This window comes from Mustela nigripes, chromosome 13 (assembly GCF_022355385.1).
Source record: "Mustela nigripes isolate SB6536 chromosome 13, MUSNIG.SB6536, whole genome shotgun sequence".
Taxonomy (NCBI): Eukaryota; Metazoa; Chordata; class Mammalia; order Carnivora; family Mustelidae; genus Mustela; species Mustela nigripes.
This window is the reverse complement of record NC_081569.1, coordinates 109,130,827-109,149,910: the sequence shown is the minus strand read 5'-3', so window position 1 is coordinate 109,149,910 and position 19,084 is coordinate 109,130,827. Positions and strand designations below refer to the sequence as shown.

Below are 19,084 nucleotides of genomic sequence, written 5' to 3'. Positions count from 1 at the left end.
GGTGGAGGAGTAGCAGACTGAAATGACATCAGGTCCCAGGAGTTCAGCTAGAGAGTTATCAAACCATTCTGAAAACCTACAAACTCAACAGAAAATAGAAGAGAAGAAGAGCACCAATTCTAGGAACAGGAAATCAACCACTATTTGAAAGGTAGGATGTGCGGAGAAGTGAATCAGAAGTGATGAGAAGATAGACCACAGCTGGCTCCCAGCAAGTGGTGGAGCAGCGGGCACAAAATCAGAACTTTTGGAAGTTTGCTGCACCGAGGGACATCATTCCAGTGGCTAAGTGGGCGTGGAGCCCTTGTGGGGACAGTGTGGTCTCAGGTCCTTCGGGGTCACAGAAAGATCAGAGCTGTCTGAGTGTGGCAGAGCTCCCAAGTACCTAAACAGGGAAGCCAACTATAGAGACAGAGCCAAGGAGTGAGATTTCAGATCAGGGCTAACTTTTTTTTTTTTAATGAAAAAAAAAATGTTTTATTTATTTGACAGAGAAAGACACAGTGAGAGAGGACCAGAAGCGGGAGAGGGAGAAGCAGGCTTCCTGCTGAGCAGGGAGCCCAATGCGGGCTTCATCCCAGGAGCCTGAGATCACGACCCAAGCCGAAGGTAGATGCTTAATGACTGAGCCACCCAGGTGTCCCCTCAGATCAGGGTTACCTTAAACCATGATCCAAGGCACAGTCAGACCACTGCTCTTTGAGCAGGGACCCCACAAGTGCAGATCTGAAAAGACTCCCTCCTTCCTACCCCAGGAGGAGTGGCACAGGAGTGTGCAGCAGGAATCTGCTGGGTTTGGCGACTCCAAATGGGCCGTGTGCCAGAGATAGAAATATTCAGTCACAGGCTGGGTGAGCACAGAGTATAGCCTGAGACCAGGGAGACAGGAGTGACTGACTGCTTTTCTCTGAGGGCACACTGAGGAGTGGGACCCCGAGCTCTCAGCTCCTCCAGGCTGGAGATTGGGAGGCCACCATTTTCATTCCCATCCTCCAAAGCTGTATGGAAACCATTCAAGGAACAAAAGCTACCAAGAGCAACCCTGAGCAGATTACTTAGCCTGGCCCCTGGCAAGGGCAGTGCAATTCCACCTCCAGCAAAGACATTTGAGAATCACTGCAACAGGCCACTCCCCCAGAAAATCATCAAGAACATCCAGCCAAGACCAAGCTAATCGATCAAGGAGAACAGCGGAACTCCAGAGCTAGGGGAAAGCAACCCATAGGATTCATGGCTTTTTCCCCATGATCCTTTAGTCTTGCAAAGTTGAATTTTTTTAAATTTATTTTTTCTTATTCTATTTTTTTAACCTTTCCTCTTTCCTCATTTTTGTTTTTTAACTAGTTTATCTTAACAATACCTTTTTAAAAAAAACTTTTAAAACCTTCATTGTTAGAGTCATATTTTATCCCTTCATTGTATTTAGCCTAATTTTTTATATATTTATAGGTGTGTTTTCTTTAAAGTTTTGAGATTTCTTCTAATTTCTTCTAAATTTCTCCTAATAGTTCAAAATATACCCTAAATCTAGCACATGGCTCTATTCTAGTGTCCAGCCTGAGCACATTCTTTCCTCCCCTCTTTTTTTATCTTTTCTTTTACCAACCAACTTATCAATTCCTTTTTTAGAATTTTTAAAAATTTTTCATCTTTACAGTCATATTCCATCCTTTGATCATGTTTACCTTTATTTTTGTATATATGTAAGTTTTTCTTTCTTTAAAATTTTGGGAGATAGTTTCTTCTAAGATACCAGAATACACCCAAAATCAAGTGGGTGGCGCTGTTCTAGTCACCAGTCTAATATATATATATATATATATATATATATATACATATTTTTTTTTAATCCATCCCCGTTACTTCTCCCCTGGGTTCGGTGTCTCTTCTGATTTGGTTAGCATACATTTTTCTTGGGTCTTTGTCACCCTTTTAGTATTTTATTTTCTTGTTCATATATTTTTATCTGGATAAAATGACGAGGCGGAAAAACTCACCACAAAAAAAAAAAAAAAAAAAAGAACAAGAGGCAGTACCGAAAGCTAGGGAGCTAATCAATACGGACATTGGGAATATGTCATATCTAGAGTTCAGAATGATGATGCTTGAGGTGCTAGCTGGCCTCAAAAAAGACATGGAAGATATTAGAGAAACCCTTTCTGGAGAAATAAAATCCCTTTCTAGAGAAATAAAAGAACTAAAATCTAACCAAACTGAAATCAAAAGAGCTATTAATGAGGGGCAATAAAAATGGAGGCTCTTACTGCTAGGATAAATGAGCCAGAAGAGAGAATTAGTGATATAGAAGACCAAATGACAGCGAATAAAGAAGCTGACAAAAGAGAGACAAACAACTACTGAACCATGAGGGGAGAATCTGAGAGATGAGTGATACCATAAGAGAAAATAATATTAGAATAATTGGGATTCTAGAAGAAGAAAGAGAGAGAGGGGCAGGAGGTATATTGGAGCAAATTATTGTAGAGAATTTCCTAATATGGCAAAGGGAACAAGTATCAAAATCCACGAAGCACTGAGAACCCCCTCAAAATCAATAAAAATAGGTCTACACCCCATCATCTAATAGTAAATCTTACAAGTCTTAGTGACAAAGAGAAAATCCTGAAAGCAGCTCGAGACAAGGAGCCTATAACATACAATGGTAGAAATATTAGATTAGCAGCAGACTTATCCACAGAGACCTGGCAGGCCAGAAAGAACTGGCATGATATATTCAGAGCACCAAATGAAAAAAATATGCAGCCAAGAATACTATATCCAGCTAAGCTATCATTGAAAATAGAAGGAGAGATTAAAAGTTTCCAGGACAAACAAAAATTAAAAGAATTTGCAAACACCAAAACATCCCTATAGGAAATATTGAAAGGGGTCCTCTAAGCAAAGAGTAAGACCAGAAAGGAACAGAGACAATATACAATAACAGGCAATATAATGGACTAAATTCATATCTTTCAATAACTACCCTGAATGTAAATGGGCTAAATGCCCTAATCAAAAGACACAGGTTATAAGAATGGATAAAAAACAAGACCCATCAATATGCTGTGTACAAGAAACTCATTTTAGACCCAAAGACACCTCCAGATTTAAAAGAAGGGTGTGGAAAATAATTTATTATGCTAATGGACATCAAAAGAAAGCTGGGTGGCAATCCTTATATTAGATAAATTAGATTTTAAGCCAAAGACTATAATAAGAGATGAGGAAGGACACTATATCATCCTTAAAGGGTCTGCCCAACAGGAAAATCTAACAATTTTAAATATCTATGCCCCTAACATGGAAGCAGCCAACTATATAAACCAATTAATAACAAAATCAAAGAAACACAAGGAAATAAAGGCCCTAAATGACACACTGGACCAGATGGACATCACACATACATTCAGAACATTCCATCCCAAAGCAACAGAATACACATTCTTCTCTAGTGCACAAGGAACATTATCCAGAATAGATGACATCCTGGGTCATAAATCAGGTCTCAACTGGTACCAAAAGATTGGGATCATTCCCTGCATATTTTCAGACCACAATGCTCTAAAGCTAGAACTCAATCACAGGAGGAAAGTTGGAAAGAACTCAAATACATGGAGGCTAAAGAGCATCCTACTAAAGAATGAATGGGTCAACCAGGACATTAAAGAAGAATTGAAAAAATTCATGGAGACAAATGAAAATGAAAACACAACTGTTCAAAATCTATGGGACACAGCAAAGGCAGTCCAAGAGGAAAGTATATAGTGCTACAAGCCTCTCTCAAGAAACAAGAAAGGTCTCAAGTACACAACCTAATCCTACACCTAAAGGAGTTGTAGAAAGAACAACAAGGAAAGCCTAAACCCAGCAGGAGAAGAGAACTCATAAAGATCAGAGCAGAAATCAATGAAATAGAAATCAAAGAACAGTAGAACAAATCAATGAAACTATGAGCTGGTTCTTTGAAAGAATTAATAAGATTGATATACCCTGGCCAGACTTATCAAAAAGAAAAGAAAAAGGACCCAAATTAAATAAAATCATGAATGAAGGAGGAGAGATCACAACCAAAACAAAGAAATAAAAACAATTATAAGAACATACTATGAGCAACTATACACCAGCAAATTTGACAATCTGGAAGAACTGGATGCATTCCTAGAGACATATAAATTACCAAAACTGAAAAGACCCATAACCAGTAAGGAGATTGAAGCAGTCCTCAAAAATCTCCCAATAGGGGCACCTGACTGGCTCAGTGGGTTAAGCCTCTGCCTTCGGCTTGGGTCATGGTCTCAGGCTCCTGGGATCGAGTCCCGCATCAAGCAGAGAGCCTGCTTCCCCCTTTCTCTCTGCCTGCCTTTCTGCCTGCTTGTGATCTCTCTCTCTCTGTCAAATAAATAAATAAAATCTTTAAAAAAAACAAATCTCTCAACAAACAAGAGCCCAGGGCCAGATGGCTTCCCAGAGCAATTCTACCAAACATTTAAAGAAGAATTAATACATATTCTCCTGAAACTGTTCCAAAAAATAGAAATGGAAGAAAAACTTCCAAACTCATTTTATGAGGCCAGCATTACCTTGATTCCCAAACCAAACAAAGACCCCATCAAAAAAGAGAATTATGGGGGTGCCTGGGTGGCTCAGTGGGTAAGGCCTCTGCCTTCAGCTCAGGTCATGATCCCAGGGTCCTGGGATCGAGCCCCGCATCAGGCTCTCTGCTGAACAGAGAGCCTGCTTCTCCCCCTCTCCTCTCTCTGCCTGCCTGTCTGCCTACTTGTGATCTCTGTCTGTCAAATAAATAAAAATAAAAATATTTTTTAAAAAAGAGAATTATAGATCAATATCCTTGATGAACAAAGAGCAAAAATTCTCACCAAAATACTAGTCAATAGGACCCAATAGTACGTTAATAAGATTATTCACCATGACCAAATGGGATTTATTCCTGGGCTGCAAAGTTGGTTTAACATCCGCAAATTAATCAAAATGATCAAAATTAATCAAAATGAACCTTAATAAAAGAAAGAACAAGAACCATATGATACTCTCAATAGATACTGAAAAAGTATTTGACAAAGTACAGCATCCTTTCTTGACCAAAACTTTTCAAAGTGTAGGGATGGAGGGTACATACGTCAATATCATCAAGGCCATCTATGAAAAACCCACAGTGAATATCATTCTCAATGGGGAAAACCTGAGAGCTTTTCTGCTAAGGTCAGGAACAAGGCAGGGATATCTACTATCACCAATGCTATTCAACATAGTACTAGAAATCCTAGCCTCAGCAATCAGACAACAAAAAGAAATTGAAGGCATCCAAATCACCAAAGAAGAAGTCAAACTCGGGCGCCTGGGTGGCTCAGTGGGTTAAGCCGCTGCCTTCGGCTCAGGTCATGATCTCAGGGTCCTAGGATCGAGTCCCGCATCGGGCTCTCTGCTCAGCAGGGAGCCTGCTTCCTCCTCTCTCTCTCTCTGCCTGCCTCTCTGCCTACTCGTGATCTCTGTCTGTCAAATAAATAAATAAAATCTTAAAAAAAAAAAAAAGAAGTCAAACTCTCACTCTTTGCAGATGATATGATACTTTATATGGAAAACCCAAAAGATTCCACTCCAAAACTGCTAGAACTCATACAGGAATTCAGAAAATGTCTGGATATAAAATCAATGCACAGAAATCAGTTGTATTTCTTTACACCAACAGCAAAACAGTAGAAAGAGAATTTAAGGAGTCAATCCCAATTGCACCCAAAACCATAAGATACCTAGGAATAAACCTAACCAAAGAGGCAAAGAATCTGTACTCAGAAACCTATAAAGTACTCATGAAAGAAATTTAGGAAGACAAAAAGAAATGGAAAAATGTTCCATGCTCATGGATTGGAAGAACAAATATTGTGAAAATGTCTATGCTACCTAGAGCAATTTACACATTTAATACAGTCCCTATAATATACCATCAATTTTTTCAAAGAAATGGAACAAATAATCCTAAAATCTATATGGAACCAGAAAAGACCTCGAATAGCCAGATGAATGTTGAAAAAGAAAGCCAAAGTTGATGGCATCACAATTCCAGACTTTAAGCTCTATTACAAAGCTTTCATCATCAAGACAGTATGGTACTGGCACAAAAACAGACATATAGATCAATGGAACAGAATAAAGAGCCCAGAAATAGACTTTCAACTCTGTGGTCAACTAATCTTCAACAAAGCAGGAAAGAATGTCCAATTGAAAAAAAGTCTCTTCAACAAAGGGTGTTGGGAAAATTGGACAGCCACATGCAGAAGAATGAAACTGGACCATTTCCTTACACCACACACAAAAATAGACTCAAAATGGATGAAAGACCTCAATGTGAAAAAGGAATCCATCAAAACCCTTGAGGCGAACACAGGTAGCAACCTCTTCGACCTCAGCTGCAGCAACTTCTTCCTAGAAACATCACCAAAGATAAGGGGAGCAAGGACAAAAATGAACTATTGGGATTTCATCAAGATCAAAAGCTTTTTCACAGGAAAGGAAATAGTCAACAAAACCAAAAGACAACTGACAGAATGGGAGAAGATATTTGCAAACGACATATCCAAAATCTATAAAGAATTTATCAAACTCAACACCCAAAGAACAAATAATCCAATCAAGAAATGTGCAGAAGACATGAACAGACATTTCTGCAAAGAAGACATCCATATGGCCAACAACACATGAAAAAGTGCTCAACATCACTTGGCATAAGGGAAATACAAATCGAAACCACAATGAGATACCACCTCACACCAGTCAGAATGGCTAAAATCAACAAGTCAGGAAAAGACAGATGTTGGTGAGGATGTAGAGAAAGGGGAACCTTCCTACACTGTTGGTGGGAAAGCAAGCTGGTGCAGCCACTCTGGAAAATAGCATGGAGGTTCCTCAATAGAGCTGCCCTATGACCCAGCAATTGCACTACTGGGTATTTACCCTAAAGATACAAATGTATCCATTTATCCAAATGTTTATAGCAGCAAAGCCCACAATAGCCAAACTATGGAAAGAACCTAGATGTCCATCTAGAGACGAATGGGGGAAAACAACCTAGATGAATGGATAAAGAAGATGTGGTGTGTGTGTGTACACACACACATACATATACATGTACAATGGAATACTATGAAAAATTTCATCAAAAAAAATGAAATCTTGCCATTTGCAATGACATGGATGGAACTAGAGGGTATTATCCTGAGGTAAATAAGTCAATCAGAGAAAGACAATTATCATAAGATCTCCCTGATATGAGGAATTTGAAAAGCAGGGTGGGGGGGTCGGGAGGTAGGGAAGAAAAAAATGAAACAAGATGGGATCAGGAGGGAGACAAACCATAAGAGACTCTTAATCTTATAAACAAACTGAACGTTGCTGGGGGGAGGAGTGTATGGAGAGGGGGGTGGGGTTATGGACACTGGGGAGAGTATGTGATATGGTGAGTGCTGTGAAATGTATAAGCCTGACGATTCACAGACCTGTACCTCTGGGGCAAATAATACATTATATGTTAATAAAAATAATTTTTAAAAAGAATTGACTTATTTTATCCTCAGAATTACTCTAGAAGAAGCTACTATTAACCTTGTTTCACAGATAAGGAACTCTATTTATTTGTCCAATGCCAGACAGCTAGAAAGTGGGAGATTTGAATCCATGGAGTCTGACTCTGAGGCTAGAGTTCTGACTGCTCAGTGTTCAAACAGAAGTTTGCTGACTAGTAGTAGGGGTGACATAGGGTGAAGTGTGTCATATGTGGATCAGAGCCTGGCTTGGAGGAGGTAAGTTACATGAGATGAATAGATACACTTATTGAACATTTGCCAGGCACCGAACTAAAAATTTCACATACATTAAAAGAGATAATCCTGTAAAGCTTACAGTACAGTGATCAGTACATCATAAATACTCAATTACTATTGTGGGTTAAGACCACTTTCAGTCCTCTTTTACTAAATGAATATTACTGTATCTACTTTGCTAATAAAGAAAGTAATGACTTGAGAGAGGAAGTGAATTATTCAATGTCAGAGAGCAGTAACTGTTAAGGCCAGCATGGGAATCAAATCAGTCTGATGCGGCAGCCCTATCCTTTCCATGAGTACCCACCTTGCAATCTGGAAGTTTCCCTGTGGTTCTGTGAAACCAGTAAGCAAATAATAAGTTTAACAACAACAACAACAACAACAAAAACCTCTGCAAACTTATATAAATCTTACAAATCAAAAGAAATTAATCTTTAAATAGTGCAACAAGTACACATGGGAAGTGTAATGAAATGAGATTGGTTATTATTATAAACCAATTTTTTAAATTTTCAAACCCATTTATTTACCAGCTAATTTTCCTGGCTCTTGTCTCTACAAATTCCACCCAGAAATTCCCATATGCCAATAAATGAAGAGAAGCTGCAAATTAGAAGAGTGATCACAATTTGAAGCCAAACATCCCTTAAGGATCAGAGCTGAGTATAAGTGTAAGGGGCCAGGGTCTAAAAGCCCTTGAAGAAACAGGACTTGAGACTGCCACTACTGATACAGACTATGCACAGAGTAGGACTGTAAATAAGGTTACTGTGTAAAGCTGGCAGCAGGACAAGCTGCTCTGCCTTCAAAACAGAGAGAAGAAAAACTCCACCATTGGTGTGTGTAGACACATACACAGACACAAGATAACAGGGTAGGCCATGGATGGAAAAGGAGCCACCAAGAAAAATAGGAACCTAGAGCCTCTGCAGAATGTGGTTGTAGTGCAAACTCGTGTTGTCTTCAAGGTAACAATTAAATATCCTCAAATTAAAAAACTTACGTAGAACAAGTAAAATCCATAGGGCCCTAGCAGAGCCAAATCAGAAATGACCTGATAAGGGTATCTTCATCACCCAGAACACATACAATTCATAAAATAAATAACTCTGAGGATGAATTCAGTCAAAAATTAGAAAGAAAACAGTATCTTTGAGAAAGAATCACCAGCCAGACACCAAGATGATCAGGCAAGATGAAAGTTTAGTTATTATATTCTATATTCACGAAGAAATAATTAAACATCTAAGAGGACAAAATACATTATGAAAAAAAATAGAGAAGAAGAAATAAGAGATGTGGGGAAAAAATCCAAAAGGGGGTACAGAGGAAAGAAATCTACAAAAGAGAATTTAAGAAATATGAAAATGAGAAGCTCCAATATGTGCATAGTAAAAACTTCAGGAGGAGAAATTAGAGAATAGGAGAGAAGCAATATTCAGAAATACGATGTGGAGAAATTTCTTAGACATGAATCCTAAGACTGGAAAATTCCAGTGAATCTTAATAGGTTAAATACAAGGAGAACAAAACAACACCAAGTCACGCAGAAGTTAAACTGTAGAAATTAAAGATACTGAGAAAATCTTAAAAACTATTGAGGATGAGAGGTTGGGATGAGTACAGAAACAGATTACTGAAAAAGAATAAAAATCAGACTGACATGGACTTCTCATCAGTAGGGTTTTTATTAGCAATTATAGGATCCAGGGGGGGAAAAAGGGGAGTGGTAAGGAGACCAGAGCTCACCAAAGTTAGGTAAGCATCTTCTCAACAGCTACAACCCTGAGACATCAGAATCTGGGATGGCTATAACCTAGCTCTTGAGAATGAAATTTTCATGGAGAGCAAAAGAGTGGCAAATAAAGTCATTATATCCCTGTGTTACTCTCTGAAACACTGTGACAATTCTTTCTGCACAAGGCTAGACCCCTCTACAAAGTGCTCAATCACGTTCAATAGAATGCGGACCCCCCTAGTGACCTTCCATTTATCAGACCACCTCTGATCTCCTACCGCTCTCTCCTGTCACCTGTGGGTTAGAAACTTTACTGTATACCTTGGAAAGGCTCCTCTGAACATTTCTTTTAGTTCTCCACAAAAATTCATCATGAAATAGGAACACCCATATTGGTTTTTCTGGTGATAAAAGCAAAAGACACTCATTGTGTGTGTGTGTGTGGGGGGGGAATTTGAAAGAAATCAGAAAGGCACACCGAGGGGTCAACCTGGAACACATCACAAACTCAGATAAACAAAAATACAGCATCCTTGTTTTCTGTAACTTCTGCCTGAGCTCTCATTCTGCAGATAGAGGGTGGAAGTAGGGTAGAAATGCAAAACCATCAAGTAAAGTCACCTCACAGTTTTCTTCTTGTTTCAGTATCTCAGTTCAGTAACTGAACTGGGCAGTCCTCTGTAATCCATTCCTGACCTTCCAGACTTGACCCACAGGGTTTTCACCTCTATGTTCACTTAATCACACTCAATCTTACTGTCTTTGGTGAGCGTCCTACGCCTGACAAATCAAGGACACTGGAGGACTAAGGATATTTTCATACACACAAAGACTTAAAAAAAAAAAAAAGTCAAACAAAACTTTTGCATCTTTCACAGGAAGTGCTCCTCTAAATCAAAAGTATAACCCAAAATGAAAATGACTGACAGCACAGGAAACAGAAGATCTACAATAGGCAAGGAGTGAAAGGAATCACCAGGATGATAGTGAATGGAGACTCCAGGATGACAGTTGTCCCCAGGCATAACAGCAAACCAGTTCAGATTAGAGTAGATCACAGGTGTCATGCCAGACATCTTTGGAAGATAAAGCCAAATAGGTGATGCATTGGAACCTCTTAAGATTCAGACCATTGTCAGAGTCTGGGGCTGAGTTAGTGATAAGTACTTAGAACCTAAACCAATGAAAAAACATGATAATTATTAACTCTGGGAAAAACAAAGACCTGTTCAGGAAAAGAAGATGATCATGGTATACTACTTGCCCCGGCTAGTATTTGTGTAGTCGTAATTATGTAAACCCTTAAGATTAATGTAAGCAGGGGCACCTGGGTGGCTCAGTTGGTTGAGCATCTGCCTTCAGCTCAGTAGTGATCCCAGGGGTCCTGGGGTTGAGCCCCAAGCCAGGCTTCCTGCTCACAGGCAACCTGCTTCTCCCTCGACTTCTGCCCCTCTCCTCTGCTCCTACACTCTCTCTTTCTCTCTCAAATAAATAAGTAAAATCTTTAAAAAATCAATGTAACTAAAAGTCTGATAGGACAATTTTTGGAGGATGGAGGGTAAGGGAGATTGGAAGGAAGGGAAGGGTGAATGCCTGTGTGGTGGGTAAAGGGAGAACAGAGAAAGTTGGGTCCCCATTTTCCACAGGAATAAACCAATAAATCAAGTTTATGAAATCAAAAAAATCAAGAAATAACAATTAAGCATGTTATTTAGAGACATAGCAGTAAATATCAAAATAAGTAGCTGTAAGAAATGAAAGTGGTGGGGCGCCTGGGTGGCTCAGTGGGTTGAAGCCTCTTCGGCTCAAGTCATGATCCCAGGGTCCAGGGATCAAGCCCCGCATCGGGCTCTCTGCTCAGCGGGGAGCCTGCTTCTTCTTCTCTCTGCCTGCCTCTTTGCCTACTTGTGATCTGTCTGTCAAATAAATAAAATCTTAAAAAAAAAAAAAAAGAAGAAGAAATGGAAGTGGTTGTCTCTGAAAAGTGGGTAATGGGTTAAAAGGAGGCCAGGGCACTGCTATTTCTCTTAATAAAACTTGTTGAAAAATCAAAACCTCAATGAGATACCACCTCACTCCAGTCAGAATGGCTAAAATCAACAAGTCAGGAAACACAGATGTTGGTGAGGATGTGGAGAAAGGGGAACCCTCCTACACAGTTGGTGGGAAAGCAAGCTGGTATAGCCAGTCTGGAGAACAGTAGGGAGGTTCCTTAAAAATTTGAAAATATAGCTACCCTATGACCCAGCAATTGCACTACTGGGTATTTACACCTAAAATAAAAATGTAGTGATCCAAAGGGGTACCTGCTCCCCAATGTTTATAGCAGCAATGTCCACAACAGCCAAATTATGGAAAGAGCCCAGATGTCCATCAACAGATGAATGGATAATGATATGGTATACACACACACACACACACACACACACACACACACACACACACAGGAATATTATGCAGCCATCAAAACACAAACTCTTGCCATTTGCAACAACGTGGATGGAACTAGAGGGTATTATGCTAAGTGAAATAAGTCAATCAGAGAGAGATAATTATCATATGATCTCACTGATACGAGGAATTTGAGAAGCAAGACAGAGGATCACAGGGGAAGGGAGGGGAAAATGAAACAAGATGAAACCAGAGAGGGAGACAAATCATAAGAGACTCTTAATCTCAGAAAACAAACTGAGAGTTGCTGGAGTGGAGGGCAGGGTGGGAGAGATGGGGTGGCTGAGTGATGGACATTGGGGAAGGAATGTGCTACGGTGAGTGCTGTGAGTTGTGAATCACACACCTGCACCCCTGAAACAAATAATATATTATATGTTAATTTTAAAAAACTTGTTGAATTATGTGACTCTTTAAACAAAGTGTGTGTATATGGTTGATGATAAAAACAAACATAAAACTTTACTAAAGTTTCCTATTGGTTTTATAAAACATTTCCACCTGTTCAGTTTTGTAGATTTTTATGAGCAGATTTTTTCATTCTAGATACACAATGCATTTTTTTGGATTATACTAAATCCTTCATGTAATCCATCCCTAGAAGCAGTTTGACAGAGATATAATTACTTCAAGAGCAGGTTTGAAGTCATGACTGTAAATATTCATATTGTCACGCAGACTTAATCCGAAGTAGATACTGAACATGAGGCACACTAGTTTTGATTAAGGGTGAAAACAAAGTGGGATATCTTTTCCCAATTTCTCAGTATTTCCAAAACAACAAAAACATTTAAAGAATAGAGAATGGTGAGACTATCAACATAGAGGGTTTGTGTTCCTTAAGAATATGCATCACCATTTCATACTTAACACTAAGAGCTTGTGTTTTTCCCACACTTAAAGTATAGCAACCTGCCTCTGAATTTAGCAGATACATGTACACATGCACTCTGATACACATCTACATACACATCCTGGTAGTGTGAATAACTTTAAACTTTTAATTTTGATATAAGTACAAATTTACAAAACACTTGCAAGAATAGTATAAGGAACTCCCATATACCCAGCAGACTGACAAACTATTTAAATGTTGCACCACTCATCATTCTCTTTCTGACACATATTTAATTTGTTGCTTTGTTTGTGCATATATATGCATGCATATATATGTACATATATTCTTTCTGAACCATTTAAAATTAGGCTGTTACCAGATTAGCAGCCAACTGGGTCCTTTAATCCTAAACACTTTTGTGTGTATTTTCTTTTTGGAAGGTTTATTTATTTACCTTACAGAGAGAATGAGCGTGGGTTGGGGGAGAGGGGCAGTGGAAAAGGGAGACAGAATCCTCAAACAAACTCCGCAACAAGCCCAGAGCCTAATGCAGGGCTCAATCCCACACCCCAAGATCAGGACCTGAGCCCAAACTGAGTTTGCCACTCAACTGACTGAGCCACCCTGGTGCCCCTTTTGTGTGTATTTTCTAAGAACAAGGACATTCTCTTACATAACCAGTACATGACCTACATCAGAAAGATTAACATAGGGATCCTTAGGTGGCTCAGTCAGTTTGACCTTCGACTCTTAATTTTACCTCAGATCATGATCTCAGGGTTGTAGGATGAAGCCCCGGCTTGGCTCTGCACTGAGTGTAGAGTCTGCTTGAGACTTTTTCTGCCCTTCCCCCTGCTCTCTCTTTTTCTCTCTCTTAAATAAACTAAACCTTAAAAAAAAAAGTTTAACATTGATATTATACCATTATCTAATCAAATTAATGTTCTTCATAGCTATTTATTTTTCCTTGTCCACACTCTAACCCATGATGCCATATTGTATTTAGTTGTGATGACTCATTGGTCTCTTTTAATCTAGAACAGTTCTTCAGTGTTGAGAAGACAGAGGTATTTTGTAGAATGTCATTCAACATGAATGTCTGCTGTTTCATCATAATGAAATTTGGGTTATGCATTTCTGGCAAGAACGATACAGAAGTGATGCGATAGCCTTCTGAGAGTATCATATTAAATAACACATGATGTCATACTGTCCCAATGTTGCTAATGCTAACTCTTCTCACTAAGTGAAAATAGTGGCCAAGACATTACCTCATTTTAAGTTAATATTTTCCTCTATGCAAATATTAAGTAATTTGTGGGAAAGTACTTGGATACTATGTAAACACACCGGCATATTTTCACCTACTGGTTCAAACATCCACTGATGACGTCTCATTTCAGCATTTCTTCTACACTTTTAGTTACCATTCTACTGTAAATAAAAGCTTACCTTTTTCTTTTCTTTTTTTTTTTTTTTTCGGGTTTTATTTGTCAGAAAGAGACAGAGCGCACACACATGAGCAGGCAGAGGGAGAAGCTTCCTGCTCAGCAGGGAGCTCGATGCAGGACTCAAACCAGGACCCTGGGATCATGACCTGAACCGAAGGCATGGCCCAACCGACTGAGCCATCCAGGCATCCCAAAGGTTTCCTTTTTCTAATTAATTGATTCCTTCATTCATTCATATCAGCATGGATTCCTGGAATCTCATTTTATTTAATGGATTATACTCCATTTCCATCATTTACTTGCATGCTCAAATTATAAATGTAAAAAGCTAAATTTAAAAAAAAAAGCTAAATTTAGGTAGTGAGAAAAACTTCAGGTTAGATCCTTTCTACCTCTGACACCTCATTCTCCGATCACTTCTCTAATCATTCTCTGATCACTTTTCTAATTTCTGGCACAAGATATTTCTATGCTTATTTTGTTCTTCCCTATTTTAAGAGAAAAATAAAGGAACCAACTCTGGGTGCTAGGTGTACTTACTGCTATTGATGTGTCATTATTTCTAGGCCTTCTCAACAGACAAAGCTAGAAAAAAATATGCATATACATTTATGTTTATGTACATATATATGCTCCCTCTAGCTTGCCATATTTGTAATTTCCTTCTCCAACAGTGAGAAACTGGTTCGATTATTGTCAAGATATTTATTTGCACAAGGATGCACTTTTAGGACTGTTACCCCACACTACTGTGAAAAGCAAACCTAGTAAGCAAAGATCATTATTTACCTAGTTATTTTTTTATTTTTTAGGTAAAATTTATATACGGTGAACTATATGAATCTTGAGTATTATTTGACAACTGTATAAACCAATTTAACCCACCCCTAAGAATATTTCCATCATCCTAAAAAATTCTCTCAACCTTCTTTCCAGTGAATCCCCATCCCAACACAATCTAAGAGCAATTTCTGTACTGATTTTTTACTATAGATTAGTTTTGCCTGTTGTAGAACCACAGGTGAATGAATCATACATTATGTACTATTTTGGGTCTGGCTTCTTTCACTGAGTGTAATGTTTTTGAGATTACAGGCAAGAGGAAGCAAATGCTTTCTGCTTCTGTTAGAATGATCACGTGGTTTTTATTCTTTATTCTGTTAGAGTGGTGAATTATACTAACTTTTAAATGTCAATCCAACCTTATATCCTTGAGATAAATAGTCCTTGAGATAAGGACTATTTGATCACATTGCATTTACTGCTGAATTTGATTTGCTAACATTTTGTAAATTTTTTTTCCTTCTATGTTTATAAAAAATATTGATCTGTAATTTTTCCTTCCCTCCTTTCTTCTTTCCTTCCTTCCTTCTGTCCATCCAGCCATCCTTCCTTCCCTCCTTTTCTTCTTTGTTCTTTTTCTTTTTAATTTAGTTTTTTTAAAGATTTATTTACTTTTGGGGGCACCTGGGTGGCTTAAGGGTTAAGCCAGTTAACGTCTTAAGTCAATTAAATGTCTGCTTTTGGCTCAGGTCATGATTCTGGGATTGAGCCCCACATTGGGCTCCCTGCTCAGTGGGGAGGAGTCTGCTTCTCCCTCTGTCTCTCCCGCTGCTCATGTTCTCTCTCTCTCTCAAATAAATAAATAAAATCTGAAAAAAATATATTTACTTATTCTTTTTTAGAAAGAGAGAGTGAGGAGAGGGGCAGAGGAAGAGGGAGAGAGAGAATTTTAAGTAGACTCCCCACTGTGAGTTGAGCCCCACTCAGGGCTCAATCCCACAAACCTGAGATCACAACCCGAGCTGAAACCAAGAGCTGGACACTCAACTGACTGAGCCACCCAGGTGCCCCTTCCTCTTTATATTTGGTGCTGTCTTTCGCAAGCTTGGTACTAGAGTATTACCGACTCATAAAAAAGAGTTGGGAAGTATTCCCTCTTATTTGATTTTTCTGTAAGAATTCTTCTAAGATTTGGTTACTTTTTCCTTAATGTTGGTAGATTTCATCAATGAAACCATTGTGTCTGGAGTTTTCTTTGATAATTTAAAATAACAAATTAAATTTCTTTAACAGATACAGAACCACTCTGTTTCCTTTCATATTGGACTAGCTTTGGTAAGTTGTGTTGTATTTACAGAAAATTTCCTCTAAATTGTCAAATTTTAAAAATAGTGAAAGTTGTTTATAATATCCCCTTGTTATCCTATCAATGTCTATAGGTTCTATACTGATAATTCACCTGGCATTCTTGACATTGATAAACCTGAGTTCTCTGTCTTTATTTCTTTTTTTTTTTTTAAAGATTTTATTTATTTATTTGACAGAGAGAGATGACAAGCAGGCAGAGAGGCAGGCAGAGAGAGAGGAGGAAGCAGGCTCCCTGCTGAGCAGAGAACCTGATTTGGGGCTCGATCCCAGGACCCGAGCCGAAGACAGTGACTTAACCCACTGAGCCACCCAGGCGTCCCTCTGTCTTTATTTCTTGATCTGTCTACCTAGGTGCTATCGATTTTGCTGGTATTTTCTAAGTTTTATGCATTTAAGTGATCTCTACACCCAACATGGAGCTTGAACTCAAGACCCGGAGATCAAGAGTCACATGTTCCTCTAACTGAGCCACCCACACAACCCTGCTGATGTTTCCAAATAACCAATTTTTGACATTGTTACATTTTTTTATTATTGGTCCTCCCCCCAAACTTATATCTGCTCTTCTCTTTATTATTTCCTTTCTTCTACTTAATTTTCATTAACTTTACTCTTTCCTTCAGCTTTTCTTAATCCAATATTGGGTCATTGTTTTATTTATTTTATTTTATTTGGCCTTTTATTTTTAAGATTTTATTTATTCATTACAGACAGAGAGAGAGAGGCAGAGGGAGAGAGAAACGTAGTCTTCCTGCTGAGCAGGGCTTGAACCCAGAACCTTGGGATTATGACCTAACCCAAAGGCAGACGCTTAATCAACTGAGCCACCCAGGTGTCCTTTGGGTCATTGTTTTAGACCATTCTTCTTTTCCAATATGATTATTTAAAGCTATAAATCTCTCTAAACACTGCTTTAGCTTTCCCTACTATTTTTCATGTGTTATGCTTTCAATATCATTTAGTTCAAACTATTTTCCTATTTCTCTTACAATAATTTTTTCTTGGACCCAAGAGTTATTTATAAGTTTGTTGTTTAATTTCCAAATATTTAAGAATTTTCCAGATGCAGGGCGCCTGGGTGGCTCAGTAGGTTAAGCCGCTGCCTTCGGCTCAGGTCATGATCTCAGGGTCCTGGGATTGAGGCCCGCATCAGGCTCCCTGCTCAGTGGGGAACTTGCTTCCCTTCCTCCCTCTCTGCCTGTCTCTCTGTCTACTTGTGATTTCTCTCTGTCAAATAAATAAATAAAATCTTAAAAAAAAAAAAAAAAGAATTTTCCAGATGCATTTATAAAGATTTCAACTCTAAATCTGTTATGGGCAATCAGCCTATGCTCAATATCATTTCAGCACTTCAAAATTTACTGAAACTTGTTTTTTGTTCCAGTATATGGTTTAACTTGGTGAATATTCCATGTACACTTGAAAATACGTGTATGCTACCATTTTTGAGTGCTGTGTTCCATAAATGCCAACTACTGCAATTTGGTTGATTGATAACATTGTTCAAGTCATTTATATCCTTACCCCCTCTCCACTTGTCCTGTAAATTATGGAGAAAGATATGCTGAATTATAAACTATAATTATAGATTTATCTGTTTCTATTTTCTGTAATGTCAGCTTTTCCTTCAAGTTATTTGTTTATTTATTTTTCTGGAGAGGGAGAGATGGCGGGAGTGATAAAGGGAGAGGAAAAGAGAGAATCTTAAGCAGGCTCCATGCCTAGCCACAGAGCCACATGGAGGGTTCAATCTCACAACCCTGAGATCATGACCTGACCCAAAATCAAAAGCTGGATGCTTAACAGACTAAACCATTCAGATGCCTTCCCTTCAAGTATTTAAAAGATTTGTTATCAAGTGCATACACACTTGGTATTATTTATGTATTTTTGAGAAACTGACTCATCAATCGTTATGAAATGCCTCTGGTACTATTCCTCATCTCGAAGTCTACTTTATCTTACATTAATCGCTAATCCAGCTTTTTAACAATTCACATTTTCACGGTGTAATTTTTTCCATTAAAAAAAATTTAACCTAGGGGCACCTGGGTGGCTCAGTCAGTTAAGGTCCAACTCTTGATTTCAGTTCAGGTCTTGATCTCAGAATTGTGAGTTCAAGCCCTGAAATGAGCTCCATGTTGGGCATGAAGCCTCCTTAAAAAAAAAAAAAAAATTAATCTATGCATTTTATTTTAAGTGACTTTCTAATAGATAGCATGCAGTGGGTCTAAACAATCTTTGCCTTTTATTTGGATTGTTTAGTCCATTTGTATTTAATGGAATAACTGATATTATTGGGTTTAAGTCTATCATCTTGATGTTTCTTTTCTACTTGTTTAATATGTTCTCTGTTCTTTTATTTCCTCTGTTCCTATCATCTTTTGGGTTACCTTTAACATTCCATTTTATTTTTTCTATTGGATTATTAGCTATACCTGTTTGTTTTCAGTGGATGCTCTTAGTTTGGCATTTTTAACTCATCCCAATCTGCCTTCAGTAATATTTTACCTCTTCATGTATAATGTAATAACCTTACAAAAGTAAGCTTCCACTTTTCCTTTCCTGTCTTTGTGCATTATTGTTATAGTTTTCTATGTATATTATAAACACTACA

At 38.3% G+C, this 19,084-nt stretch overlaps 1 long non-coding RNA gene across 2 annotated transcripts in view; it reads right to left on the bottom strand.

The window, feature by feature from the left end:
* Positions 1–19,084, bottom strand: part of LOC132000021 (uncharacterized) — a 67,779-nt gene that overhangs the window by 9,542 nt on the left and 39,153 nt on the right. The gene's annotated exons all lie outside the window — the stretch shown is intronic.